Source organism: Lonchura striata, chromosome 1 (assembly GCF_046129695.1).
Source record: "Lonchura striata isolate bLonStr1 chromosome 1, bLonStr1.mat, whole genome shotgun sequence".
Taxonomy (NCBI): domain Eukaryota; kingdom Metazoa; phylum Chordata; class Aves; order Passeriformes; family Estrildidae; genus Lonchura; species Lonchura striata.
The window spans coordinates 38,686,164-38,701,269 of NC_134603.1; the positions used below are offsets into that span (position 1 = coordinate 38,686,164).

The 15,106-nt window shown below is 37.4% G+C and overlaps 1 long non-coding RNA gene across 1 annotated transcript in view; it reads right to left on the bottom strand.

Moving 5' to 3' along the window:
• Positions 1-356: 356 nt before the first annotated feature.
• Positions 357-15,106, bottom strand: part of LOC144247162 (uncharacterized) — a 32,741-nt gene continuing 17,991 nt past the window's right edge. The window contains exons 2-3 of the long non-coding RNA XR_013340868.1: positions 3,887-3,946; positions 357-384 (exon numbers count right to left, since the gene is read on the bottom strand). This is a non-coding gene — a long non-coding RNA (uncharacterized LOC144247162). The remainder of the gene's footprint in view (positions 385-3,886; positions 3,947-15,106) is intronic.

The window sequence follows — 15,106 nt, forward strand, 5'->3', positions numbered from 1 at the left end:
TTGCAAAGGTTGAATGCCATGAAGCATTTCCCAAGGAGAAAGGGGGAGGAGAACTAACAGAGGTGCTGATCTTTCAAACTTGCATTCACCATACCCTTTTCACACAACACAGGTGCTGACAAGACTGAGAAGCAGAGATGGAGGCAATCCAGCTGCATCATCTTGGCATTGCCTATACAGCAGCTATATAGGAGCCTTGGCAGGGTGCATGGGGAGTCCAGTCTTCACCAGGGGAAGGAGGAGGTCTGTGTGGTGAATATCTCTTATTTTCTCCTCCTTTCTGGGGTGAGTGCATTCAGTTCTCATTAAGCTACTGTGGAGATTTCAGCCAGCTTTTCTCACAAGCCTCCTTCTTTTCTGCCAAGGACTGCTTCACTTCTAAACCTGGAGGTAAATCAAGGTGAAACTCATTAGAGCTATGTAACCAGGTAAGACCAAATCTGAGCACAGCATAACCTCACTCACTCTCTTCTTTTTAATTACACCTGGGTATCAGTGACACATCACAAAATTGGCACTTTAAAATGCAGTATTACTCCTGCTTTTTATGGTTTTGTGGATGTGCCAGTGCTTCATCAGGAAGAAGGATAGAGATTAAGAAGTATGAATCTGGTCTGCAGACCCTATATGTTCTCTGAAACATTGCTTTTGGAGAAAGGAAACAAACATATGAGGGATTCATACTTTTCTCTCTTTGGAGTTTGGTCTGCCACAGGCAATAGTCAATTGCCAGATAATCAAAGGTAAAGAAATCTGGATAGGTCATTAGGGGCAGGAAACTGCAAAATAGAGATCATAAAGTAAAAATATCATTTTTTCATAACTGAATTAAAGACTCCTTTAGTCTTAGCAGCACCTAGTCAGTACCTCAGCCTCCTGATCTCAGGGGCTACACAACTTTACCTAAAGTCTTAATAGTGAACTGCATGTTTTATTAATCTTCACTGTGAAGCACCACAATGACCAAGGTACCAACATTTCATATGTCAAAACACATCATAGCAGTACACTGGGGAATGACTGGAAATGGATGTTGCCATAGTCCACCATGGAGAACAGGATGGAGGAATGGTTCTTGTAGTATGTAACCATCCTCTAAGGCATGTTAGTTAGAAATATGATTTGTGTAGTGTAAACTCCCAAAACCAGATTACATTTCCCAGACAACATTGCTGAGAGCCTCTCCTGTGGGGGAGGGAGTAGCTCCACAGTTGACAGCACCAAAATATTTTGGTTTTCAGCTCCTTGTCAACAAATCAAATAACTCAGCAGCTGTTAGCCCCTGAGTTGTAGACAACCATTGATATTGCATTCCTTTTTCATATATACAGTTCCAACCAAAAAAACCCTGTCCCAAATCTAGAAACCAATGTAATAACGACAGAGGTAATATATATACATCTGTCTGCTGACTGCTGGCACAGGGCCTTAGTGACTGATTAAAATCAATTACTCAGAAATGGCTGCAATTTTTTTTAACTACACATATTCCTAATCCAGATGGAAGTAAGTTTATTTATAGCACAATACACTATTACCTTCTTGAATTTCTGCTAAATTACTGTCTATTATGGGTTTGTACAATTTTAATAGTAAATATTCGGTTCAGATTTTTAGAGAAGTCCAGTTTTCTCCTTGATAAATAGTCCTTTAGAACAGAGTAAATTAAAAAAATTACTGTTCATCCTAACATATCTCAGTCAACATGTATTTGTGGTAAACCATCACAGAAAATTTGAGTTACACCCCCAAAAACAATTTGAAAGTCATAAAGATGTGGTTTTATGGTTTTGGTTTTATCTTTATGCATTGAACGTGGTTTGTCTTTTCTTACAGAAAAAGACTACATGAGTATAAATATGATCTCTTTTTTTGCTGCTATAAAAATGTGGGGGAGGAAGTAAATGGAACAGAAAGTGCCAAATAAAATATTATTGGAGGACAATGGCCATGTATATTTGAAATCTGGTCAGAGAATAAAATATAAATTTGAAAAAAAACAGCTTTTATCATGAAGATCTTGAGATAAAACTAATTTCAGAGAGATATTGCCACAATCTTTCAATCCCAGTAGGGGGAATACAGCACTTTCAGGATTCCTCTCTTTCATTAAGTGTCACTTCTGAATAGAAGTGTGCTACTCTGGAGTGCCCCTGCCATGAGCTATGCAGAATGAAAATTGTTTAGGAAAAGTCCACAAGAATACTTCAGCAAGCTGTTCTGTAACTGCAAGTGAAATCATACAGAAAAAAAATTGAAATCAAATTGTGAACTTGAGACTGAATAAACAGCAAGGTCAAGCACTTGTGAATGACTGACTCAGAGCACTGATTTTTTGATCTACATGAACCTGCAAGACTGTGAATTTATTAACACACTTGAGAGAGTTCCAGGTCTGGAAGGCACTTCTCTATACATGCCAAACTGCATTTTCTACATCATCAATATTAATTGATTTGATCATCCTTTGGAATATATGCTGTATATTACTTGTCAATCAAATGGCATTTCATTCTTTACCCAAATGCAGTATTGCTCATGATCATTTCTTATGCTCCCTATTTCACAAATTAACCACAATAATGCAGTTTAAATCTATCTTTAAGATTAGCCACAATCCTGAAATTTTATGGTGCATAACAAATTGATACTGATAAACTTTTAGCTGATGAAAAAGGAAAATGAAATTACATACTGTTAGAAAGGTTAAATATTTTCTTGATCTTTCTATGTTACATCATGGTTAAATAAAGCCTTTGATGTGGGAACATAACCAGCTCTTGGAAAGGATGATTTTACCCACCTGTATCAGTCTATTCATGATAACAATAAAAAATTCTATCTCCAAGATTTTGCTCCAGCAAAGACTTTCATCTGCAAGTTATCTATTATGTGTGTGATTATGTATGCAAAGTCCCTTTCTTGATTATATATGAGATTTCTAGCATTTATCAAAAAAGGAAGAATTTAGCATACTTCCATGTAAATTTAAGCCCTTTATATCCTCCTTACATTTTTTTAAGCAGTCATTTTGTTTCCCAGTTTTTTCTAATAGTAAAGACCTGCAGCCTTGTTTAATCTATCACCCAGAAACTGCAAGCACAGCTTAACCACAACAGGAAATACTGGAGATATTTTGTCCTCACCTATTCAAGCACATTTTATTCAATGAAAATAATGATATTTCTTTAACTGTCAACCAACAGCACCTTTATAAAGTTCTGTATTTTTCTGAATTTGTATTAAAAAGAAAATCCTTTACTTCATTGCTTTTGATGCCTGACAGAAGAGGTAAGTGCCATTAGACTCCCTGCCTACAAGACCTGAGCTCAGGATGATCTGTCAGGAAGAGTGTGTGGGGATAAATTGAGATGAAACCCCCAAAACATCTAAACTGGAACTAACTCTACTGCAATAGTTGAACAGTTAGTCAAACTTCACTTCTTCTCATTCTCCAGAATCACTGTGCTTCAATATTCTTCTCTTCATATTGGCAACTGATTCTTCAGAAAATGGCAGATAAATCCCATGCTGAGCTAGTTAAGCAGGAGTGCTTAAGGGCAGCTGGCTTTCAAGAGGTCTGGAACACCTAGTGCTCTGTTTTTTTTAGCAGTTATCAGGCATCCCTTATAAATCCAAATGTCTTTCTAGACAAAAAAGCAGAAAAATTAATTTTTATTTTAATCAGGTGTAACTAATGAGATTCTAAGGTTCCATGGCAATTTAATTGGGCTATTAGATCATCACAATATTTCAGTGGGGAATTAAGGACCTAAATGTCTACTTGGCTCTAGAGCTTGTAGCCATCCTCTCACCAGTTTAAAGACACTTTGCCATCTGGAGTTATCTCTGCAGATTTATTACCAAGAATTATCCCTAGTCTTACCTGGACTTGTTCCTGAGTGTAGAGTGAAGAACATGATGAGTAACAGCAGAAGTAGAAAACCTGATAAGAAAGGCAGGGGGAAAAAAACAACAATGATTACAACAGCAACAACAACAAAATACACAAGAAAACTGCAGTCCTTGGTGTTCCATAAACATATAATCTGCTCTGAAAGAAAACCACAGCTGTGGAAGGGGAAAAAAAAAAGATTAACTTTCAGCTGTGGTAGAACTGAGACAATTGCAGAAAAGGCTTATCTTTTGAAAGTGGTTAAGTGTAAGTCTGAAAATAAAGAAGATTAGGAAAAAGAAAACTCCTAGTCAACCTGTGATTATATACTATCAGAGCAACAGATCTGAATCTCAGATTTGAAAAAAATGCCTTTAAGACTTTAAGTGGAAAGAAGTGGAATTCTTTATTTCTGTGTTTCCACCTGACAGGGATTTAACTAATGAAGATTTTTTTTCTAACTCAGATACAGCTAAGAAATTTTAGCCAGGTTGCTGTGTTAAATGTGAGCTACTGCTGCATAACACAGCCTCACACATCCATTACTCAAAACTGATATAAAATCCACCTTTGCTGTCCTCCATTTCTAGAGTCTGAGAATCCACTCAAAATATGGGGAAAACATTCCCTTGAAAGTTCCAGCTTTCCTTAGAAACCCAGCTGAAAACCCATTTCTGCAGAAGTTATAAAAGAAACTTTCCCTTCTTGTCATTCTCCACCACTGACTCTTACTGGGGAGCAGCTTGAGGAGCTGTAGCTGCTGGAGCACATTCCTCTCCTCCTGAGGGCAACATCTGCCTAAGTGAGAACCCTGAGACTGCTGGGAGCCCCCTGCCCCTTTCCTCTATCTGGCAGCAGCCAAATCCCCTGTCTCCACAGCTGGGTACTGACAGCTCTGGGCAGCTGAATCCCTGCAGAAATCCTTGGATGTTGGTGCCGCAGGACTTGCCCATCTGCACCATTGTATGCAGGCATGACAAATCAGAATGTAGCATTAAGAAAACATTTTTTTTAACAAAGCTTGAAAACTGCATTTAGTCAGACATCCTTAATTAGAGCAGCTGCCAGTAAAATAAGTGCTTTGACTAGAAGAATAAAGAGCTCTGCTATGCCTTTTGCTCTGCTCGACCCTCTTGAATGTGGCCAAAACATAAGACAAAAATATTAATTGAATTCATGTTTTACAGATTTTGATCTATTCAGCTGTTGAGTACTCTCAAGCCTAAATAACAGCTCTATTAATTATTACCCACAGTCCTCTGCTTAGAGCCACAGCTGTTTCCCCGTTTCACAGATATTTTTCACAAATTACAAAACTACCTAAATTAATAAAAGTCTAGGCACATATGACAGCAAGAGCTGGAAAGAGTTTCAGCTGTGTGATTCTCCACACTGCTAATTTAGAGCAACTGAGATACTTTATCAGTCAGCTTTCATCACTTAATGAACTTACTCAAATATTGAAAAATACAGCCTGGATATCTTTTACATGGGTGGGAAAGATGTCGAATTAGCTACTGCTGTTTCTATTATCTTTTGGAAGATGTATCTAATTCATTTCCAAAATTCATGTAGCACTTCACGGTATCATTATATATGTGCCCAAAGGGACCACCATCTATCAGGAAAATCAGATTATGAGGTTTTCAGAAAGCTTTTCTTGGCAGCTGGGAAGAAAAAGACTTTGTGAAAGCAATGCCTGGTTGCATAGACTTGGAGACAAATGGAAGAGCTAAGCTGATGCTACAACTTTTCTCACAGTTTTATTCCTCCAGAGCAGAGGTGATCTAGCATGATCAAAAACATGGACTTGATTCTTGAGAAATATAAGATCAGCAATCTAATTTTTGTCTCTGGTTGCAGAAGAAATGAAGCACATCAACAATAGGAAGTGTCACGTGTAATTTTTCTGGGAAAATGTCCATAAAGCAATACTGCATTTTAGCACAGTTATTAAAAGCTGTGTGCATTCTGCTGGGAGAGGAGAGGAGAGGAGAGGAGAGGAGAGGAGAGGAGAGGAGAGGAGAGGAGAGGAGAGGAGAGGAGAGGAGAGGAGAGGAGAGGAGAGGAGAGGAGAGGAGAGGAGAGGAGAGGAGAGGAGAGGAGAGGAGAGGAGAGGAGAGGAGAGGAGAGGAGAGGAGAGGAGAGGGGAGGGGAGGGGAGGGGAGGGGAGGGGAGGGGAGGGGAGGGGAGGGGAGGGGAGGGGAGGGGAGGGGAGGGGAGGGGAGGGGAGGGGAGGGGAGGGGAGGGGAGGGGAGGGGAGGGGAGGGGAGGGGAGGGGAGGGGAGAGGAGAGGAGAGGAGAGGAGAGGAGAGGAGAGGAGAGGAGAGGAGAGGAGAGGAGAGGAGAGGAGAGGAGAGGAGAGGAGAGGAGAGGAGAGGAGAGGAGAGGAGAGGAGAGGAGAGGAGAGGAGAGGAGAGGAGAGGAGAGGAGAGGAGAGGAGAGGAGAGGAGAGGAGAGGAGAGGAGAGGAGAGGAGAGGAGAGGAGAGGAGATCCAACAGAATTAATTTGCTTTTTAAAAGATGTGTCAACATCTAAGTTGAAGTTTCACATGCTTGAAAGCTTCCATGATACTTTGAGCAGACTTAATTTACTATAAAAATGAGGTAAGATAAAGAACTGTGGATTTTTATTTTTTTTTTTCAGTAGATACAACCATATTCACAGTTCTGCAGATCACTTTTGGATCTGTGGATTTTGTTTATATTCTGATTTTGCATTCCAACTTTAAATATTCTTCCTCTTGTTCTCAAAAATTTTCTTTCTGTAATTAGAGCAGTCTTGTGTCTGCATATGCTGTCAGCTACCAGACTGGCAAAAGAGATTTAGGAACAATGGCACTCAGGACAGGATTTGGTCAACATTTAAAGTCATGTCCCATAAGATAATGCAGAATATTAAGTGGCCAAGGAAAAATATTCTCTCTGTCTCCAATGCTGTGTTACTTCTCTCCTGAAAGAGAGATGAGGGATGTCCTTTGGCCCAGGAGACAGGAGTCATAGTATCAGCAGAGTGTTTGTTGTGCCAAATACCACCCGGACTGCCTCCAACTTCCAGAGCAGCCAACCAACCAGTTTCACTGCTACCTTTCCATCTGTGGGTGGGAAATAATGTGAAGGAGAAAAACCAATAAGTACATTAATTCCTTCCTCCCTTCTATTCCCTGCTATTGTACTCTAGCTGCATTTCCTATGTCAATAACGCAATTTTAGGTCAATGTGAACATGTTCCTGTGTGTTTGTAATCTGAATGCTCTCCTAGTCTGTCTCATTGCTCTTTCTGGGAATTGAAAGTACTCTTCAAAGCTGAAGGGGCTGAGGTTTTTTTCCCCCTAAAACACTCATTTTCTTGATTATACTAAAACAGCATCTCTCCTTCGGTGAGTCTACGGTATGCCATTTGCTGATTAGATCTGCAGAAATTTTAAGATGTGGTTTACATCACAGGAGATTTCACCCTTTGAGATTTTATCCTGACATGGTATCCTGAGCATCCTCATATTACCAGCAGGGTCTTGGACCATGATTTTTTCATCTCAGGCTGTTGGAGAGGGCAGTAAGGATGAATAAGTCAACTGGAGGTCAACTTTGCACCAGCTAGAGTTCAAACTAATTTATGGTATTTTTTCCTGTGAAATCACTTAAAAAGCACAAACAAGTGCAACTAGGAAGGAACAGAAACATACTTGGGAGTTATGCCTTCTAAAGGATAGAGTCGCTATACAGAAAAAAAAGAAAGTACTTTTAAGACAAGGCAAAAAATGTATCATAGATCATTTGGAACTGTTCCCTGTAGTGTTCCCTATAAACTTTCTAGCTACCTTCCTGTATTTCCTGGTACATTTTCCTATACATTATTTTATCTAAAAATGAAATGCTTGACTTTTACAGGTTCTGTTTATAGACTCTGAGCATTATTTCACTGTGGAATGGGCAATTCTATGGAATTCATGCCTTTTGCACACAGTTAGAATGAATGTACAAAACTGATCAGAAGAATGCTTCCTTTCAAAAAAAAAATTCTCCCAGTAAGAAGAATATACATACACCAAAGGAAAGTGTCATGCTGTGTCTTTTTTTTCTCTTTTCCATGAAAATATTTGCTGTAAACATTGTAATCATTCTCACCAGTTATTTCCCCTGCATCTCTACAAATGAGTCAGCTCTCTAAAACTCTTCTAGAAAAGTCCATATCCTGAAGAACTCTGTTAATCAATAACAGACACTACAACAAATTTAGAGGACCCTTCCAGTGTTATATCATTCCAGCAGATCTTTTTGTTACTTATTTCTTGTTTAAATTCAAAACCATCTGAAAGAGGGATCTTGAATTTTGATGTTGATTATAAAATAACCAGCACATTTTGTTCTTCTTTATTAAGCCATGGACATAAAGAGGCATATTTCCCCAAGATTATACACATCTAATTTCAAGTGTTGAAAAACCTTCCTCCAATCAGACAGAAGTAACAGAAGACTCCAAGAATTCCATGGAAATAACAATGTGTCAGAAATCCTATAACTAATTACTAATGAATGAATGATGTAAATTACATAGAAAAAAATATAACAAAAAAAGACTAAGATACATTGATGAGACTTAAAGCAAAAACATGAAAAGCATACATGCACATTAATTTCCTTAGCCACCTCCCCCCTTCTTTTTTTAAATTAAACTTATCTAGGAGAAAGAAAAGGATACTTTTAAAACCTTTATTAATGCTTTTCTCTATTAGATGGAACAGGATTGGCATACTTGCACCTTTTCACACTTTTTTTACTTCTAGCTTTACCAGGTACTAGAATATATTTAGTATTCTGTACCAATAATCTTTTTTCATTGAATACCTTTGTCTTTCTAAGTGACAGCCTCAATCATACCAGATAAAAGCGGAGTGAAGTTTGCCTTAACAGAATACACTAAACATATCATGGTCTTCATTCATTGAAGAAATATTTGCATAATTGCCCTAAATTAGAGACATTTAATTTTAAGTGATTTACTAAAAGTTAAAAAAGACTTTTTATTCTCAGTTGTATATAGTCTGATTCATGACAATTCCTTTGTTGTATGTCACACAGGAATTTTCTATTTCTTGTCAAGATATTCAATTGATAGCAACTTTTCTAACAGAGAAGTTAATGGTAGAGAGTCATACTGTGGTACAGTAATCTGGATGCTCAAACTGCAGAGGTAGAAAGGGGAAACCACTGCTAAATTCTGAAGGTATTTAAACCTTTCTGCATGGTTGTTACAAGCAAATACATCAAGTTCCAGATTTTATTTCTTTTATATTTCTCTTCAGATTCATAATTCTTGATCAATTTCTGCCTTGAGACAAGCTAGTCCACCTCCTTCAAAGTTCTGATGTGGAAATGTGCATAAAAAGGGATACAGATTCAAAGGCTGGGGGACAGGTAAGAAGATTTGGAACCACTTTTTTTTGAATCTTCCTTTGTCATTTCTGCTGTCTTAACAGATAAATAATCAAACCAGGTTTGTGAGGGTCCTCATCCCATTCCTTCATTTACAGGAACTTTTCAAATGTACTGCCTATACACAAGAATCAAGTGCTACTTGAATGGCACTCACATGCACCAGGTTCCTGAGACAAGCACTGTCTTCTAGGCTGACAGCAGGTGGGATATCATCCCAGAACTTCTGATGTGCCACTCTACAGTCAGCTGAGTGTAGGCAACAGAGCCATGCCCTTCCTCACAGATTTTCCTGTCACGGCCTGTCAAAAAAGCACCTTTTCCCTGGTATTTGAGCTGAGGTGGTTTAAAATAGTCTATCATCAGCACCTAGGAGACGTGATCAGCCACCATTAATCATGGAGCTGAGTCATTCAGGTGGATGGGCATGCAAGGCTACTGAGGATGGATATAGAAGATGGGAAATCTTCCCAACTGGGAAAAGTAGAAGTTCCAGCATTTGAATTATTCATCAGCCTACTTCTGTGAGACTGACACCTTGCTCCAGACTCTGCCAGGCTGGACATGTCACAGCAAGATGCTGCACCTAAACTGAGTCTCCAGCAGCTCACTCATCTGGATGCCTGGGCAAGAAGGACCCTATGACATATCTGACACACCAGACTACACATGTTGATAGAATCCTCATCCCTTCATTTATGACTCTGTCCCAGATAGGCAACATCAGTAAAAATGGTAATGAATACTACTCTGACTTCTAAAATCTATTCCAACTCTGCCTGTTTTTTTCTTTACAGAGGTTGTCTTTCAGAGATCTCAGAAAAGTTTCTGAGAAATATTTTTTTCTTTTTTTTTTCCGCAGAAGGAAGATTATTCTGTTGGTCACAATGAAGTGAAGAAGAACTAATGTAATTAGTTTCCATCAGATTTCTTCTGATTTAGACCAATGCATCTGGTACCAAATTTGGGTAAAGTTGTAATTACATATTCTTTTCTTAACATAGTTAAATTTGTAGATTATATTTTATTTGTGTTCTGCTTCTGCATCCTGCTGACAAAACAACGTTCCACCAGTGTGTCTGGGATGAAAATAGTGGGATTTGCAGCAGGAAAATGTTTCAGCTTCTAGTGTAAATCTTGTCATAACTGATCCATTACTCATAACTCTAATTTTATTATATAGCATGAAAGAGTAAATGTAGGGAAGGAAATAGTTTTCCTGTGCATTGTTAATCTTTGCAGTGCAAAAAGGAATGTTAAAGAAAATGAATTAATTCACAGTAAAAATCCTTGAAAGAATTTTTTCATTAAAATATTTATTTAACAATGAAATTTAAAAATAAAAGTTATGATTTCAAAAAGACAGTGTCATATAACCATTACCACACTATAGGGAAAAGTTCATGCTGATATTGCATTTTCAAACTTTGCTTCTCTTACACCACTTTGTGAATATGCCTTATCAGTATCAATGACATAGTCTTGAGCTATTCCATGGATTTACCCTGTTAACGGATGAGTGGAAAATACCTGCTCAGTACAAATTTCTGTAAATAGTTTGGTGAATTTCAAATTAAACAATCCTTTTCTGAATGTTGTTCTTTTTGCTCCTAAGCCATTGATAAACAAATATATAAAAACCTTCCTGTTGCACAATGTGAACAGCTGATTGCTTACTAAACTCAAATTATCTGGGGCATATTTAAATTAAGAGAATTTGGTAAATTAAATAAAACACCTTTTACAAGAAATTTACTGGCTGTTATACTAATACTTAGGCTTCTGTAATGCTGATGATTTCTGCATAAGTTTAACAAAGCTCTAACTCAGCTGTGCTGCTCCAGCTTCAGCTCAGCTCTCAGAAATAATGAAGTACATTGGAGATGAAGCTTCATGTTCCAAGGAACAGATTTTCATAATTAGATTTTCATAATTAAATGTGGTTTATTATTTACTTCTGATTTAGTGCTATTTGTTTGGTTTTAAACAACCCATCATTTGCCATTCGGGATGAATTTAGAATGTGATATAAACTCAGAAATGTATAGGTTATGAATAGCAGCCACAAAATTTCCCTTTCAGTGAGAAAGAGAAACAGAGGTTCAATTTGTGACCATTTTTTGTGTTTTACTGCCTACATTAAGAAATAACTTAAGTTCTACTGGTCCCTTTCCTTCCTTCACAGAGCTACAGAGTTATCATAAGTAGGAATGATGAAAAGGCAGTATTGTGATGGGTGTCACCAACACTGAATTCAGTGTCTGTATGTTTCTTCTCTAAAATTCTGCATAATTTCTTTTTAAATATCTACTTATCAGTGAGGAATAAGAATGTATAAGTACACAAAAGAAAATCTGAATTATCAACACTGTTTTGCCTTCCTTACCAGGAATTAAAGACCTCAGTAATCAGATCCGTATCCTCCAAAATAATCTGGTCCAGCAGCATGAAAATATTAGCCATCAATGCAATAAAATACATTTAAAGACCATCTACATTCAACCTACTGATTTCAAGGTATTTGGTCATAAAATAAGCTGCATCTTACTTAAGAAACAGGTAAATTAATTACTACTGCATTATTAGTGATATAGACTCAAGTAGCTATTATGTCATCAGCCATACTTTTTCTTGTAAGTTCTTTAAGAAATTAGGATAATGAAGACATTTATAAATTATGAGCAAAATCATAACCCAGGGGTTGGTTTTTTATCTGCCTTCTGTTTTCCTACATTTCAGAATAATTTTGTTTCAGATGTCTCACTGAAGGCGCAGTAAGTGCTCAAGAGGCTAAATACAGAGATCAGTAAGTGGCATGTAAACAGCAGTTGCTCATGATTAATAAATAAAAAAGTAATCAGTAGACTCATTGTTTGCTTCCTGTGCAAGTAACTTCCATGGCAAAATAAGGTCATAGTGGCTAATGTGATTGCGTGTCTGTGTTTGTGTATTTAATTTTGGATTAATGTCACCTTAACCCACAGGTTTAGGAATTTAAAAGAGGTCAACTAACAAATACACAGTATACAGTCTAATTCCACCTTTATTTGGCCACAGTCTCACTGCATAGTACTTAAATAAGTTTGCTTAGGGCTCTATTTGATGAAAGAGTATAAAGCCTGGAATTTGTAACAGTGATAACTGGCTTCAAGACAGATTTTATGTATACTGCACACCATAAAAACTGAAGATTTTTTTTTTATGCGGGTTGTCTTTTCATTTATTCATAATACCATAGATAATGGGAGAATTATCTCAAAGCCTACTTGTTTGGCAGTCATAACATGGCACTAAGGGAAGATATTATGCACACATCAACACATGATACTGTCCAGGATTGTGAGGTGTGCCAGAGATGATTCAGGTTGTACACAATGTCTGCCTAGAGCACACCCCGTGATGAACTCTGCTCCAACTTCTTAAACACAGTTACCTGGCCTGCTTCAGCAAGATGTCTAGGATTAAACAAACATATGTGTGATGTGGAACCAGGACCCTGGAGACAAGCAAGGAGAGATCAAAATGGCAGTGTTGGCACATCCTGGCAATTCCATAGTTTTGATGAAGACAGCAAATAAGGTCTCCTTTTCAGCCTGAGTATCTGTACTGATGACAACACATGAATGGCATCACTTAACTTGCTTTAGAACCCAACTGCAGGGAAAATTTTGTACCATAGAGTCAGTATGGTGGTAAATTTACAAGAAATCAGGTAAGCTTATTTTATAAATGCATTAGATAATATTCTATCCATATATTTTGCTATCAATGGTGAACATCAACATGCTACACTAATTGCCACATTATATGTTTTCTTTTCCATAACTAGTCTCTGTTTTTGAAGGTAAAATCTCTCCAGTTTTGTATGGTTCCTCATTTTGGCATGCATTAGGAAAAATATCTGTATATCTTTCTCTATGGATTTGTACTTAAATATTTTTCCATCTTGCAGTCAGGTAAAGAAGCTTTTTCTTTTTTTATACTTCTGACTGCCTGAAAAGTGCTGAAATAATGCTGTTATTTCTCAATAAATTCCTGATTGTTTAATGATCAAAATAGAAGTTAATGTGTATATGTTCAAAAATACTTTCCAGCATAGTAGAGAGTTTCGATAATTAAAATTCTTTGTTTAGGATGCTTCAGCAACCATTTAGGTTTAAAATTTTGATGTGGCACTTTATATCTACCATGTGCTGAATTCCTCTTGGTTTGTTATGTTCATGACATCATAAAATCTTGTTGCATTTGCGAAAACAAGAGATGTAAGGGACAGTAATTCTAAACTGTAGGGGGAAAAAATTGCTGGTAAAAATCAGCCTACTACAGATCAGAAATCATCCTGCTGGAGATTAAGTGCTCCTTTCATGGGGTATTTCAGTCTCTTCTGAAATTAGAAACAATAGGTGGATGTATCTGCAAAATTACCTGCCAGTGGAACACCAACTTCACACTTTGAGTATCGCTACTTTTGTTTCGCTATGAACACTGAGAATGACAAAAAAAATCAGAAACTTGAAAAAATTAATTTGTCTAATATCCAACAGACTGATTACTCTGAACTCTGTAGATTGACAGTAGATTGACAGCCCAGCATTATTTCACCAAATATTACATCACTGACAAAGAAAAGATAAATGACATTATGATGTTTAGTGAATCATTCCACTTGCAAATGCTGACACCTTCCTTCCTATCAGACCGAAAGGAAACGTCATAATTATATCTAAGATGCAAGTGATGGCATTCTCATTTGGTACTGCAGTAGAACTGTGAAACATGGCAAAGACTGCTGAAGAAGATAGATCTTCATGTTTTCCAATTCCCAGTCTGAATTACTGCTACATACACCAGCAACATGACACAAACCAGCATTTCAGTCACTTGGCTATCTCACCAGAAATTTCTTAAATGCCTCTTACTTCAGCCTTAAATTAACATTAACATTGCTGTTTCCCTTACATATGACCTTGCAGCCTGCAAAGGAGAAAGAAATATGAAACAGGAAGTGCAATTGTGGTGGGTAAATTGAAAGCTTAAATAAATTTTGACAAATAAGAAGGCAGAAGAAAGAGCAAGAGATTCTAACTTTGTCTTGTAATTACCTTTGGTTAACAATAGTGATGATACACACCACACAGCCCCCCAAAACCAGGACATTGAGAGAAGCACCAAGTAAAAATAGAACCACAGATAATAGGCTGATACAGGTTTGAGTGGATATTAGGAAGTCATCGAGTCCCATCTCCTGCTCAAAGCAGGGATTATTCTGATGCTCTGGATTGCACAGTACCTTGTTCTCCAACTAACCTATACCATAATCCAGTTGTCTGCTACACTTAGAGCAGCGCAAGGATGAAGTCCCCCATCCCATCCCATCTTTTTTTTTTTTCTTTTTTTTTTTCTCTTCTTGTGAAAAAAGAGAATGCTCTTTATAATAATATGTAACAAAACAAATCTCTGGAGAATGGAGGGTGGGCTTGGTGCTTATGAGACTAAAATTCCAGAATATTCTGAAACTTTAACCTTCAGTTTACATGTTAATCAGCAAATGGAAAGTTGTGTGAGTCATAGGGGAAATGCTGTCAGGGAACATCTGCAGGGAGAAGCGTCTGCTGAAAGTGTAGTTGATATAGACTTACCTAAGGAAACATGCCAAATCTGAAAACATTTTTTCCCAGAAAAGAATTCCAATTGGCTCTAGTTGCTATAATTGATTTTTAGCACTTGCATTTCTTCATCACAAGTGAGAATTATTAAGGACCCATCTGGAACATC